A 14211-nucleotide genomic window follows, 5' to 3' on the forward strand; every position below is an offset into this window, starting at 1 on the left:
TGAATATAGTAAAGAAGAATATCAACAAGAAGCGTTCTGGTGATAGAATTCCGGTGATGATCATAAAAGAAAGGATATAACACTTGAAGAGAAGCTCGATTTTATCAACCTCAAAATCACCCTTCTCCCCCATCAAGTAAAGTGTTACATTTACTGTATGATTTCATTATTAGATATGAATGTAACATTTATTTAGACTGTGTTAGGCTAACTACTAAATTTTTTCGATTTCGAGTAATCTGCACCTAACCCTATTTTCTCCATAAGCCCTGTTATTTCTATTACGCCATTTTCTATAACACGATATTTTACAAGAACACAATTATCGCGTTATAGCAGAACTACCTGTACCTTAATGTACTGTGAGCAAAAAGAGAAAGGAGAATTTAATGGATGTCGCTATAGGGGATGGTGTTAAGAAGCAGCATGCTATAACTTTTAAGGAAAAAATAAAGGAATCCCCTTCAGTATCCCTGAGAGATCTGCCCTTCGATCTCCAAGCAATAATTTGTTCTCATCTGTAATTACTCCTCAAGTTCAGTATGCAAGTTTGATACAGTAATTTATGGTAGAAAATAGAGATGTCAATACTGTACAATATTTTCACTGTAAAGGTAGCAGGAACCATTTAAGAGTCAAAATTAGCATGTGAAGTTCGTAAGAAACATGAAATTAGGATGAAAATGTTCTTGAAAATATCAGTCATGCTGCTACTATGCCATAATTACCATAAGTTTAATGTTTATGTAATTGAGGTTACATTCCTATGGGCTATTTATATGATATTCTCACATGAATGGTACTGTACAGGATATCAAAAAAGTATCTGTCTACACTCTGTGTGAAGCATTATGAGACTACAGATGATAGATACTGTATTGGGATATGCCCATTTCTGCCATTTATAGTTTAACATAAGTAATGCAATGTGTATTTATTTTGGCATTATTAATATCATGTTTGGTTACCAAATGTACTAGGTTCAGTATGCCACAGAACCACGCATACCAACCCTTCCAGGACATCATGAGTTGCAAGTAACATTTTGAAAGTCATTGGACCCATCCTGGCAGATACTGAGATACTGAATCTCTTAAAAACACATATGACTTTAAACAAATCCCTTTGAAGTTATTTTTTGTATGAAAAATTTGTAAATATCTGAAATAGTTTAAAGCAATAAGAAACTTCTAAGTTTACTTCAAACAAAGTTGTTTAGAAAAAAATTGTAAAACAAAATTAGACCCCCCAAAAAGTCAGAAATTATATTAAACTCAACCATAGGGCACTAGTAATATCTACAACAGTGGTTCTCAACCTTGTTTGCCCCATGCACCCCTTTCACCATATGTCAGAATGTCATTCCCCCCCTCCTTTCCAAGATTGTCTGCCTCAAAAAGTGCATTCCAAATAATATGCATATAATACTGAAAACCTTTATTTTTTCCATATAAGTACATATACATTTACAATTTTACATGGATTATTTTTATAGTGGAGTTTTACAAATTAAATGCCAATTGAAAATGTTGATGGATTTATAAAACTTGAATAAAAGTAAAATAGTTTTTTTTTATTTATAATGAATTACTTAACAGACCAAACTGAAGCATAATGCAATAAACAAAAAGTTCAATAGAATACCAGGATATTGTAAATTTGTAATTAATTTTATTCAGATGAAGATTACAGTCAATGAGAAACCTGTGATTGTTTTTTCTTCGCCAATTCTGGGATACGCGGAGGAGTGCTTGAAAGGGCACAACGCAGGTCATTTTCTACCTCTAATCTACTACGTTGCTTCGTTTTAATTTGCAACAGAGTTGAAAAGCCTGACTCACAAAGATATGTCGACACAAACGGAAGCAATGCACGGATAGCTCTTTCTGCCACTTTTGGGTAGGAATCGCACATCAAGGGCCAAAATTCTGTGATTGATTTCTCATCGAACATATCTCTTGCTCCCGAATCAGTTTCCTGAAAACCTGAATTCCCCCCCTGGTTGAGAACCACTGATCTACAACTTGTTCCTCCCTTTCAAAATGCCTTACCACATCCATTTTTACATCTAAACTAATCAGTGGAGCCATTTTATTTAACCGGCAAGGATTTCTCAGGAATTTAAAATTCATGACTTTATACTACGGTACTGTATCTTTCATGTAAAAGTATCCAAATGAGTGGCTGAATAGCGATGTTTAGTCAGCCATAAATGTCATAAGAAGATACCTGTAATGTAATTAGTGTAGCAGTAGCAAATTAGATTATTGTAGATAAAACTGTACATTATATCAATCTTGTACTGTACTGTACTGTATATTGTTGTCTTGGTTTTAGATCCATACTTATAACACTTTAAATTTGTCTCATAATTGGATGTCTTGTAGGGGTATTTGCATGTTGCATCAATCAGCTAGCTAGTGCAGTTGGTAACCTGGAGCAGACACTGCCAACACGATCTCCCGATACTGTTGTTATAATTGGCCACAGTTATGTTTGCTATCTATGAACAAATTTAAGACCCATTACATATACAGTACTGTACTGAATCTGATAATTTTGTAATTAATATGTACAGGTACTGCCAACATGGTGCATCCCTCAATTCTCTTCACAATATGAAGAACTGAAGAGATAGTGGGAAACAATACGTACCGTATTTGTTCAAGTAGGTGGTCTGGTAAATATTTGTGGTCGATGGTTTGGTATATTTTGTGGTCTTCTTGACTTGTCTGGCTTTTGTGTAACCACGATCTGGATTTGAAGTTTGTAACAGTGGCATACAGTATGTGAGCAAAGGTTTTTTGTGGCTACTAAGTTGCTGTTTGGTCATCAGTTAGTAGTTGAACAGCTGGTCGAGTGCATGCGAATTAGTATAAATTAATTTAATTTTCAACTATTGACTTAAAATTTGTGTTGAATTCACTGTGCCTGACTTGGATTTAAATGCTCTGAAGAGGCTTAAGGGTGTAGAGATATGTCATGCACCTGCTTGTTAATTGTTTATATACATGATAATTGATGTTCCTAGACAAGGAATGTAAATTTCATATAGCAAGCACAAATTACCAATGAATGACGATGTTTAAGATCAGCCTAGTCAGCACTGCAGCTCAGAATCAAATTAAGGCATAATATTCAAGGATGGGTAACAGAAATTAAGTACAGTAGAAGTCCAAAAATCCGGACTGCTTGGGGATTGGGTCGGTCCGGATTTTCGGATTTTCCGGTCTGAATAAATGTGATAGGCTAGGTTAGGAATTAGTGGCTAAGTAGCCACTTGCTAAAAGGTAAGGCCATATTTCAGGATGGATGATAATGTGCCTTTTCTTGTATAACTTTGCTTTTCTCTTGAATATGGCTAACAAGAGCAATGCACTGTTTAAAGGACAGCGGAATGCTCTGTTCATGGTTATCCATACTTCCCAAGCTTTCCTGCTCTATGTTGTGACTGCTGACTCCTGGCCACCCCTGTGTGACCCAACACCCTGATGGGGTAATGATATGGATCTTGACTTGCTAGTTTGATAGACAATTTTGGTTTCATTTTGCTCAATATTTGATGATTAATGCAATGTAGATTGTCGTTTTTGTGGAAATGCTATTTTTTTTTCAACTTCTGAGTTGAGTTTTTGTCAGTGGGAAAAGTTATCGACTGAAAATGATATCGTCCCAGCCCCTCTGAACTCTAGGATCATTTTCTGCACCAGCCACTCTGTGACAACACGTGACTAAGGTTAGGTTAGGTTATGATTGGTAAGGTTATGATTTGTTGCTTTTCAATGGAAAACGGTCGTAGTAATGTAAAAAAAATACGTTTTGTATTTGTGATTCTCAACCTGGAAGTTGAAAAATAAAAATTTTCACAAAAAGACTATCTCCGTTGCATTAAGCATCAAATATTGAGCAAAATGATACCAAAATTGTCTGCTAAACTTGCAACAGTCAAGATACAAATAATTACCCCCTGGTGAAGTACAACCTTCAAAACAAACCTCACAAACACCAGAGAATGATAATGTCTATATCCCATAGATATCCCTTTAACACATCTATGTTCGTATGGTGATTTGGTTACATTTTTTATTTTTTTTGAGGGAATTATTATTGGGGTACTCGATGCCTGGGTTGTGGCAAGCGCCGATTTGGAAATATTGGTAGTTTCGGGTGCCAGTTAGTAGGGCTCATCATCGGTCATGAAGACTGAATAAGGCCCTGAATCCAGCCTGAATGAGGGTCAGATTATATACTGTACAGCAGTGGTCCCCCAACCTTTTGTAGGCTCTGGGCCACATTTATCATTGTAAATAATATAGTAGTGAAGGGGGGCTAAAACTTTGGATCTACATTCAAGATACAAAAAACCTCACAGTATACAGTTACTTGCAGTTTTACACGAGTCTAACAGTTTATTCGTTACCAGTTACATACTTTTTACATATACTCTTTAATCATGTTAGCTCTCTCTGGCCCCGGTCTGGTAAATGCACACGTCCTGTACACGACCGATTCGGGACAAATGGGTTATTGCGCTATTTATCTAATCTTCACAACAGATTCCCAATTATTTCAAAATTTTATAATAAACCCTTGCGGGCTCCAGTTGAGGACCATTGCTGACAGTATAGGCCATGACGTAATTAAACACGTTAATAAGAACGCAAAGAAATTAAATAATAAGAAAGCTGAAAATGTAGTCAGTGGGTAGCAGAGTGAGAGCGGCGGCGCGGTGTTGGTGAATGTTGTTGCCGCAGAAACCTAGTAACCACATGTCCTCTAAACCGGCCGTCCGCACCGGTCCGATGGCCAATACCTCACTGCACAACCACACCTGCATCAAGTTCTTGGCCAGTCCCCTCCCACCCTTATTAACTGTGTTACCACTAAAAACTCTTGAGCGCTTTAATTAAACTGATCTATAGTCCGTTAAAATTAAAAGACGTGATTCACAAATGTCGGAGATAAGAGAGACTGGCAGTGATGTGAGGGTACTTGTAATCATGAAGTAGTGCAGGTCTACCGTGTGTATTGATTCTTGGTATTGTTGTGGTTACCAGCCATGACTCAAGTAAGTCGTACCTACAATATAGCTGTTATTATTTTTAAGACTTTGTGTAATGATATCTCGAACGCTTCTCTAAATGGGTGTTCTCTGAGGAAATTGTATCACGAAACAATTTAATACATAGTGTAAATATAAGACGAGGTTTACCATTTCATGTTTCAAGACAATCATTACAGGTACAAATATTTTTAAATCACCACAATGCACAAATAATAGTTAAGATCTATACAAATTATTCTCACATTTAAAACTCTGAGGAAAAAAAATATGTGTAGGTGGTACTCAAGGACCTTGATCTGTATGATAAAGATGTCGAGATCAAATATATTCCATTTTGAGGATTAGTTTGTTCGACACATGTCTTGATAAGGATGAGTTAGGTTAACACAGGCTCCCGTTACCTTAAACTTAACAACATTGTATTTTTACGATCTTTTCTGTTTCTATCCCATCACCGTAGTTGCACACACCTTATAGATAGTTTCCCCCTTATCATCATTTTTTTCATAAGAACCTAAGACTAAAGGAAACTGCAGTAGCCCTATTATTGACCGCGCGAAGCAGTTTTTGTTTACCTCCAACTATTATCACTCCTATAATCTCCAAATTATATTTTAAAATTTTCAACGAGTTCCAATAATAATGATTTTTGGTAAATCATTCCACCTATCGACAACTCTATTTCCAAAGCAATGGTGAAAAATATTTGGCTATATACCTCCAATATCTAAATTTCTCTAATTCAAACTCATGTCTCCGTGTTCGTTCCTGGTTTGATAATTTAAGTACAGCTGTCACTGGACAAAAAGAATTCGGCAGAGAGGGAGGAAGGTGGTGTATGGGAGAGTAAGGGTAGGCAAAGATTTGGCACATTGCACAGAAATGGCGATTGAAAGTGTGCGATTTCCTTTTCACACCACAAATGTATTATTGTTATTATTTTTTTTACTGTTTTGCGTGTATATTCATTTTACCCGATTACCTGATCAAATTTAATTTTTGGAGTGATTGCTGACGTGTTTGGGGCTTTTAGGTTATCCTAGAAAAGTTTCGGTATAATCAATATACTGTAAGTCTAAGCACATTATCATTAAATCTGAGTGATTCAAGCAATGTCGTTCTAGTTGAATATGAAGGGGTTGGGGTAACACCTCTAAGAATTATAATTATTATATTATAATAAGTAGCATTAGTAGTCGTAGTAATAGTAGTAGTAATATTATTGAAAATCCACAAATTAAAATTATTTTACTGCACGGTGCACAGTACGAGGCCTGTCCTACCGTCTGTCAATTCTCAGCTCGGGTCTACGAAGGCAGAGTTATAAATTAGAAGTTTTCATTCAGTGTACAGTAAATTATATAGTTATTTTCTACCTTTTGTGGATTCCACCACGAAATGCTAACCCACCGTCATTTTGTTTGATACAATGCAAACATGACTATTCAAGCGTTATCAGTTTGAAACTAATATGATTTATAATTGCGTATGAGATAGAAAGCTTATTGAGAGTGTGCGTAGCTAGTGTGTGGATCATTAAATTACAGATTTCAAATAAGAATGTCATGTATAAGAGAGAGAGAGAGACCTTATTTTTAGTGCTAAGGTGATTATGGAATCGACTGGATGTTATGACTCGTACACACACGCGCGGATTCTTACCCTTACAGTGTAATGGTAAGTTTGACAGATGATGGTGTAAGGCTTACAGTACACTATCATCCGTAAAATTTTCACTTAAATGGAGATGTGAGAGCCATCTATCATATCCAGTAGTGTGTCAACATTACACTGCCTAACCGCAACCAGATAATTTCTCTCATCTGTTTACAATAACAGTAATATAAGGAATTCTGATTGGGTATTCTTTTAGATTATGCCAAATTTTCTACATTACCTGGAAATGCAAGAACCCAACCAATTAGTTCACTTATATCAGAACAAAAATTGCGACTAATGATAGTGAGACTTTATCATAATTAATCAGATCTTCAGTTCCTATATTGGGGGAAAAATATGACTGTGAGATTCGTCTCTCTCTCTCTCTCTCTCTCTCTCTCTCTCTCTCTCTCTCTCTCTCGTGTATTAGCGTGTGTGAGAAGACTTATGCGAGTCATGTAAATCGTTCATTGATTCACCAGGTCTCACTGAACAAGGTCTAACAACATATAGATTTGACGTAATTTATCCTGTGAGAAGTTGGGAGGGATGAACATACTAAATATATATATATAATCAAAAGGAAAATGTGAATAAATATATTTTCAGAAATAAGTCCATTATTAAGAAACCAGACAAATGTAAACAAAATTAATAAATTTTTATTTTTATCAGCATTATATCAAAAAATTTCAGCTGTATTCAAGTTCAATTCAAGGGTCGGCGGGAGACGTGGTTATTTGGCGATAACATTCTTAAACATGAAAAACCGAGGCACGCCAGAACGATAACAATACAGTACTGTACTGTGTGTATATGGTGGGTCAGCCATGAGTATTGCATTCAGCTCCTGGTGGCGGCAAACTTCATTAACGCAAAGAAAACTAACTCAACGTAATCATCTTATTTTTTATATGCTTTAACTCTCAGGTTTTTAGGTTAGAATTTTTGTTTTTAGTTAGGATTTGGGTTTTAAGTTTTCATTTAGTTTTTTAGTTTTTTTTTTAGGATTTACAGTAGGTTGGGTTAAATTTGGTTCGGACAGATTGGTTTGGTTAAGTTAGGTTGATTAAAGTTGGTTGGTTAGTTAAGACAAAGTTAGGTCAGGAAAGGTCAAAGTTTAGGTGGGTACATTGCTCTTATTACATTTGGGATGTGATTTTGGGTAATATTCTTAAAGTATATTGTTTAACAGCATAACAGTGATACCCAAAATTAACAACAAACAATAGTGCTAGTATAAATAAATAGCCCTTATAATAATGTCAAATTCAATCGAATATAGTGACGTCATGCTTCTCCCGCCTTCGTTTTCCAATAATCCGCACAGCAGACTACAGTATATGCATGACCTAACAACATAATTCCCCAACAAAACCCATAACACCATCACTTATCAGGTGGCGCTGGGAGACTTTAGACTTTTATTATGTCCTTTTGTAAATAGCAGTGCTGACTTGTAAGTACTCTATCGCTAAACTGACGGCAACCCTTATTAGTGGATGCACATTGACACATTGTAATAATCATGATTAAGTGCTGTAAATTTTGATGATCGTAACTAATGGTTAGAATACGAGTAGTAGAGGTTTCTTGAAAAAAATGGCAAGAGGATTTAAAGGTAGAGTTCCATTGATGATGAAATATCCCCACACTGTAAGTGGTGGAAGCCCAAACTAATAGTTGTACTAACTTATGGTTAGTAATGGTTGTACCTTAGCAAATTGTTCAATATGGACGGATATGACTTATTTACGAACCTTTCCCAAGCTACTTTCAAAAGGGATGTGGTTATCTATGCTAGGCAAGATCTTGGAGCCAGCCAGGTGAAGGTACAGGGAGAGGACGTTTTTGAAGAATCTAAGTGGTGTAAAATCAAATTAAAGGGAAGAGACTTACTTATTGTCGGGTGTATCTACAGATCCCCAAACTGTAGTTTATTAAACCAAAGGAACTTAAGAGCCTTAATAGACAATGCAACGGTGCTGAACCCTAGCCACCTCCTTGTCATGGGAAACTTTAACTATGGCGACATCGACTGGACAAAGGAAACCACACCAAATTACTTAAATAACCCCGCTACACTTTTTGTAGAAACTCTGAAAGATAATTTTCTGTTCCAACAAGTTAAAGACCAGACTCATTACAGAGAGCAACACCCAAGCCTCTGGACCTCATTATAAATAACGAGGAGGGTATGATGGCCAAGCTGGAACATCTAGCCCCCGTTGGCACCAGTCACCACGTAACGTTGTCTTTCAGATTTAACTTACGTTGTTCATGGCAAAACCAGGCCAATGTTCAAATATTACATGGGCAATTACGACGAGATGAGGGAGGAGATGAAGGGTATCCACTGGTCTGACTCACTAAGGTATAAGAAAGCAGACACTACGCTGAATACCATAGCCAGTAAATTGAACCATTTGATCGATAAATATATACCCAAGATCAAACCCAGTGCCTCCAGGAATACAAGGAAACCGCTACACATGAACCATACGGCACTCTACAAAGTTAAGAAGAAAACTCAGAAATTCGAGATGTGGGTTAGGACAAACGATGAGCAGGACAGGAGGATGTATGCCAGATCCAGGAACCAAGCAAAGTCAGAGTTCAGAAGGGCTGAAAAAGCGTTCCAGAGGCGGATTGAGAGTGAGGTCAAGTCAAACCCAAAGGCGTTTTACTGCTACGCAAAGTCGAAAATAAAAACGCCACTTCCTGTGAATGCTTTCTAGGGATTCGATATCCATTCTGTAGTATGGTGAACCAAAACTGAACTGCATAATCCAAGTGGTCTCACAAACGCAAAATATAGTTTTAGGATAACCTCGCTAGTCTTGTAACTAACACTCTTTTGTATGAACTCAATACTTTGTTAACCTTATCTCGAACAAATACGTATTGTTGTCCTGGTTTAAGATCCCCTGCTTATCATTACCCTTAAGTCTTTCTCACGTTGTTCATTTGATATCTGGTTTCTATATTTATATCTCCTAGGCTAATTACTTTATATTTTTCCACATTAAATTTACCTGCCTTTTTCAGACCATGTAGTTTTGCCGAGTCCTCGTCAGATTTAATTACACCCCCAATTTTTAGTGTCAGCAAATTTAATTATGTTGTTATCTACGCCTATATCTATGTCGTTTATGTATATATTGTATATAATAAACAGCAATGGTCCAACACCATTTACTACTGAAAAGCGACAAATCGAATTTTTCAGATTTGGGTCAATTGGTACAGCTATGGCAGCGTTTGTCTCATGTGTTCTCATTGTACGACGTCTCACGTACTTAGTTGAATACAAGCTACCTTCTTTATGGAATGTTTTGATGAAGGAGAGAATGGTCCATCTCTGCGATGAAATTCCCTTCTGAATGCTTCCTTGACTTTCAAAAACTGAGACGTATTTAGCGGGCAGGGGCTCCTCTCAATTGAATAAAACCGCCTGGCGTTAGCCAGAATAAAATACCTAAGGGATATTTTGCCCTCAGAAGGGTTAATATATTAATATATTAAATCTGTGTTGGTGCGTACAGTACATAGTAACGTTCCCTAAGTCAAATATTCAGGGCTTCACTTGTAACACGGAAATTAATTATTTAGATATACAAATATTTTTTCAAATATAGACAATAAGAATGTGTCAGAAATAAATGGAACACCCTGTATATGGTGGTGACTAACACTTTGTATCACCCATTACAGCAGTTCCTGACCAGTGTTCCCTCCTCGGGCGTCATGCGCCTTGCAGAGACTCCAGGTGAGATGCATTCCTGGCCAGGCGCCTGACCTGACCTGACCTGCGATTGACCTCTATATATATATATATATATATATATATATATATATATATATATATATATATATATATATATATATATATATGACATTTCTAACCACACCCTGCAAAATACAGTGTACTTAGCAAATGCTGCAGCTTCTGAGAATGGGGAAGGGGAGCGGGGTTACTACTAAGAGCAGAGACGTTACCGAGAACAAATTCTAGCTTGAATGTCATGTACACTAATACTGTAACGTTCCTTGATAAGAGAGAGGAGTTTGAAACACTACTGAAGGTACACCAACCAGATATTGTAGGAGTTATAGAGTTGTTGTACAAGAACAGGAGAATCGACCCAGAGGAATGTGAGTTCAGTATTGCAGGATATGACTCATTTACGAACCTTTCTCAAGAAACTTTCAAGAGGGGTGTGTTAATCTATGCTAGGTAAGACCATAGAGCCAGCCAGGCGAGGGTACAGGGAGAGGATGTTTTTGAAGAGTCCAAGTGGTGTTAAATTAAACTAAAGGGAAAAGACTTACTTATTGTCAGGTGTATCTACAGATCCCCAAACTGTGCCCCACTAAATCAAAGGAACTTAAGAGCCTGAATAGACAATGCGGCGATGCTCAACCCCAGCCACCTACTTATAAAGGGGGACTTTAACTATGGCGACATCGACTGGAGAAACGAGTTCACCCCAAATGACTTGAATAACCCTGCTACTCTTTTTGTAGAAACTCTGAGAGATAATTTTCTGTTCCAACATGTTAGAGACCCGACACATTACAGAGGGGAGCAAACACCCAAGCCACTTGACCTCATCATAACAAACGAGGAGGGTATGGTGGCCAAACTGGAACACCTTGCCCCAATTGGCACCAGTCACCACATAGTGTTGTCATTCAGATTTAACTGTTATCTAGTTCAAGATAAGGCCAGGCCAAGGTGCAAATATTACAAGGGAAATTTCAACGGGATGAGTGAAGAGATGAGGGGTATCCACTGGCTTGACTCATTAAGGCACAAGAACGCAGACACTACGCTGAATATCATAACTAGTAAAGCGAACCATTTGATCGATAACTATATACCCAAAACCAAACCCAGTGCCTCTAGGAATACGAGGGGATCCCAACACATGAACCATGCGGCGGTCGACAAAGTTAAGAAGAAAACCCAGAAATTCAAGACGTGGGTTGGGTCAAATGATGAGCTGTGACCCCTTGTGGGGCGAGCGTCCGCCAGCTCCAGGTAAGGACACTTGACTGCGTAGTGCCCTTTGAGATGTTTATACACTCCAGTTAGGTCCCCCCCCTTGCCCGTCTGTAGTATAAGCCAGGCAATTTCAGGCTCTCTAATCTCTCAGGGTAGCTGCGGTGTCGAAGTGCAGGCACCAGTCTGGTGGCCCTCCTTTGGACATTTTCAATCAACTGACATTCCCTATAGCATATCTCGGGGACCAGACGGGGTGATAGTACTCCAGGCGGGGAAGCACCTCACTCTTGAAGATCGTTGCGAGGGTCGGTCTAGATATCTGAACTACCTTCTTAGAAGACCTAATAATTTAGTTGTGTTCTTATCTACAACTAATACTACTACTATTGTCACTTTTACTATCACTACCATTACTAATGGTAATGCCTCTCTTATCACTACCAGTATCATCATGACCATCTCTATCAGTTTCGGCAACAGTGTTCAGTGAGTCACCACTGCCAACGTTTTGTCGCTCGTTAACTTAGGACGTGGTTGTTGTGTTGGCGACAACTTCTTCACTTTGAACTTCTTAAACAATTTCATGCTTAGGGCTGGCCAACCCCGGATGTGTGAATTCATAACGTGCTGAGAAGGACTTTTGCACAAGTACATATTGTAGTGGGAAGGGAGCGTGTGTGAGCTTATGGGTACACATTGCGATGGCCGGGATGGTTATGTATTTATAGTTTTGGTGTTAAGGAAGAGCATCTGCTGTAGAGTAGCATAGTAACTTGTTTAATTCAATATCTAATGGGCACGCAAACGCCCTAAAGCTAAGCTTCTGACAAAAATACCAAACAACTTTCTCACCGATGACTCTCATCACTTTTTCTTACAGTGCCGGAAGTGAGTCAAGCAGATGGTCACTTCGAAGTTTTGAGACGCCCCTTCGATGGACCAAACTCAAAGGATTTTACCAGTGATGTACAGAAATTGAACCTTCACCCAGACCGGAAGAAGGCCAAACCGGGCCCGAGAAGACGAGGGGCGGATCAAGGAGGGGGAACGGTCAGCCCTCAGAGCATCGATGAGCTGTATTGGATGTTGCCCGGGGCAGTTCTCTCTGACAGCGAAAGTTGCTTCTCTTCTATGAGCGGTGCTATGTAACGGATGATAAGGAGGAGTATATCAAGGTCGTGGTAGTCAGCTGTTTCAGTCATCCTTCATATATTCTCGTGGTAGTTTGTTATGGATCTCACCCCCACACAAAAAAAAACTAATGACGGCGTTTCTGTCCTTTTTTAACTACTGTAATTGTTTAAGAAAGGAAAAAGTTATTTCCCATTCAGGATAGTTACCTCGACGACTTTCTTTTCCCCACATGTGTGATATCATCCAGTTTGTTTTAGGAATTCCAGCTGAATTTTATTAGCCAGGGTAGAGAAGCCTCCGTCCCCCTCCTCCCCTCTAACAACACTTTTCCCGTGAAGCATCATTCATTACCTTTGTCATAATTTCTTTAAAAAAACATAAGATATTTTAATACTTATAAATTGTGTTTACAAGTATTTGTTTATTAGTCTTGTCAATTGGAACAAAAATCCAACTAACCCAGTCAAACACGTGTTAAAAAAACGCTGATACCTTTACACGCCCCTCGACCAGTAACGGCTCCCGGTGATGTTTACAAACGATCAATTGACTCGGGATCACTCACCAGCAGACACGCTACTGAGTATCAAGGACTTTGTAGGGGTATCGAGATATTAATGTTGTCTAGCACTCAGGATGGAAGGAAACTCTAATGTGGTTTTCTTGTATAATATAAGTTATATGATAGACAGTCTGGTGCTGGAGGTGCGGTGTGGCGAGGGGCTGCTCAGTGGAGACGTTTGGTGAGTAGCGTGTTGAAGGAGGTAGATGTGCAGGAGCTTCGTTAGAGAAGATGTTGCCTGTTGCTGGCCTCCTGGTTGAATGAATGCTAACATTTTGGAGCTTGCTGGAGGAGGTGTTGCTTGTTCAGGAAGATGGGCAGAATGAATCTCAATGGAGAGACAGAGCTTATATACCCAGCAGCCGCTATGAGTCATGTTGGGAAAACCCGAGAAGTCGCCGGTTCCTAGTTTCGTTGCTAGGATACGGTAACATCTGGTTGGTTACTAGGGAAGGCGGTAGCAGGTGGTGGCTGTGGCTACGCAGTTGTAGGCAGTTGTAGGGGAGACGTCCACTACAACTTTATAAAAACTAGTATTTTATCCTTCACTGAAAATATAACGCATCTGCTAAATTTCCCACACATTCCGGACAGCAGTCAGTTGTGAACTTTAACAGGATATTTGTAACCATTTATGTTTTCATTTAAGTTTATGATTCAAGGTTGATAAGATTTCTTTAAATAAACTGATATTTTTATTTTATCTATTCTGGTCTTCTTTTCATATAGAAGATGACCATGATTTACAGAAAATAATCAATTTGTTAGCGCATTACAAGGATT

The 14211-nt window shown here is 38.3% G+C and overlaps 1 long non-coding RNA gene across 1 annotated transcript; it reads left to right on the forward strand.

Moving 5' to 3' along the window:
• The first annotated feature begins 1984 nt into the window (after nucleotides 1-1984).
• Nucleotides 1985-13708, forward strand: LOC121859685. The gene is made up of 3 exons (XR_006087690.1): nucleotides 1985-5068; nucleotides 10439-10493; nucleotides 12613-13708. It is a non-coding gene; the product is annotated as an uncharacterized LOC121859685 (long non-coding RNA).
• Nucleotides 13709-14211: the final 503 nt, after the last annotated feature.

This window comes from Homarus americanus, unplaced genomic scaffold (assembly GCF_018991925.1).
Source record: "Homarus americanus isolate GMGI-L3 unplaced genomic scaffold, GMGI_Hamer_2.0 scaffold21, whole genome shotgun sequence".
NCBI classification, from domain to species: Eukaryota; Metazoa; Arthropoda; class Malacostraca; order Decapoda; family Nephropidae; genus Homarus; species Homarus americanus.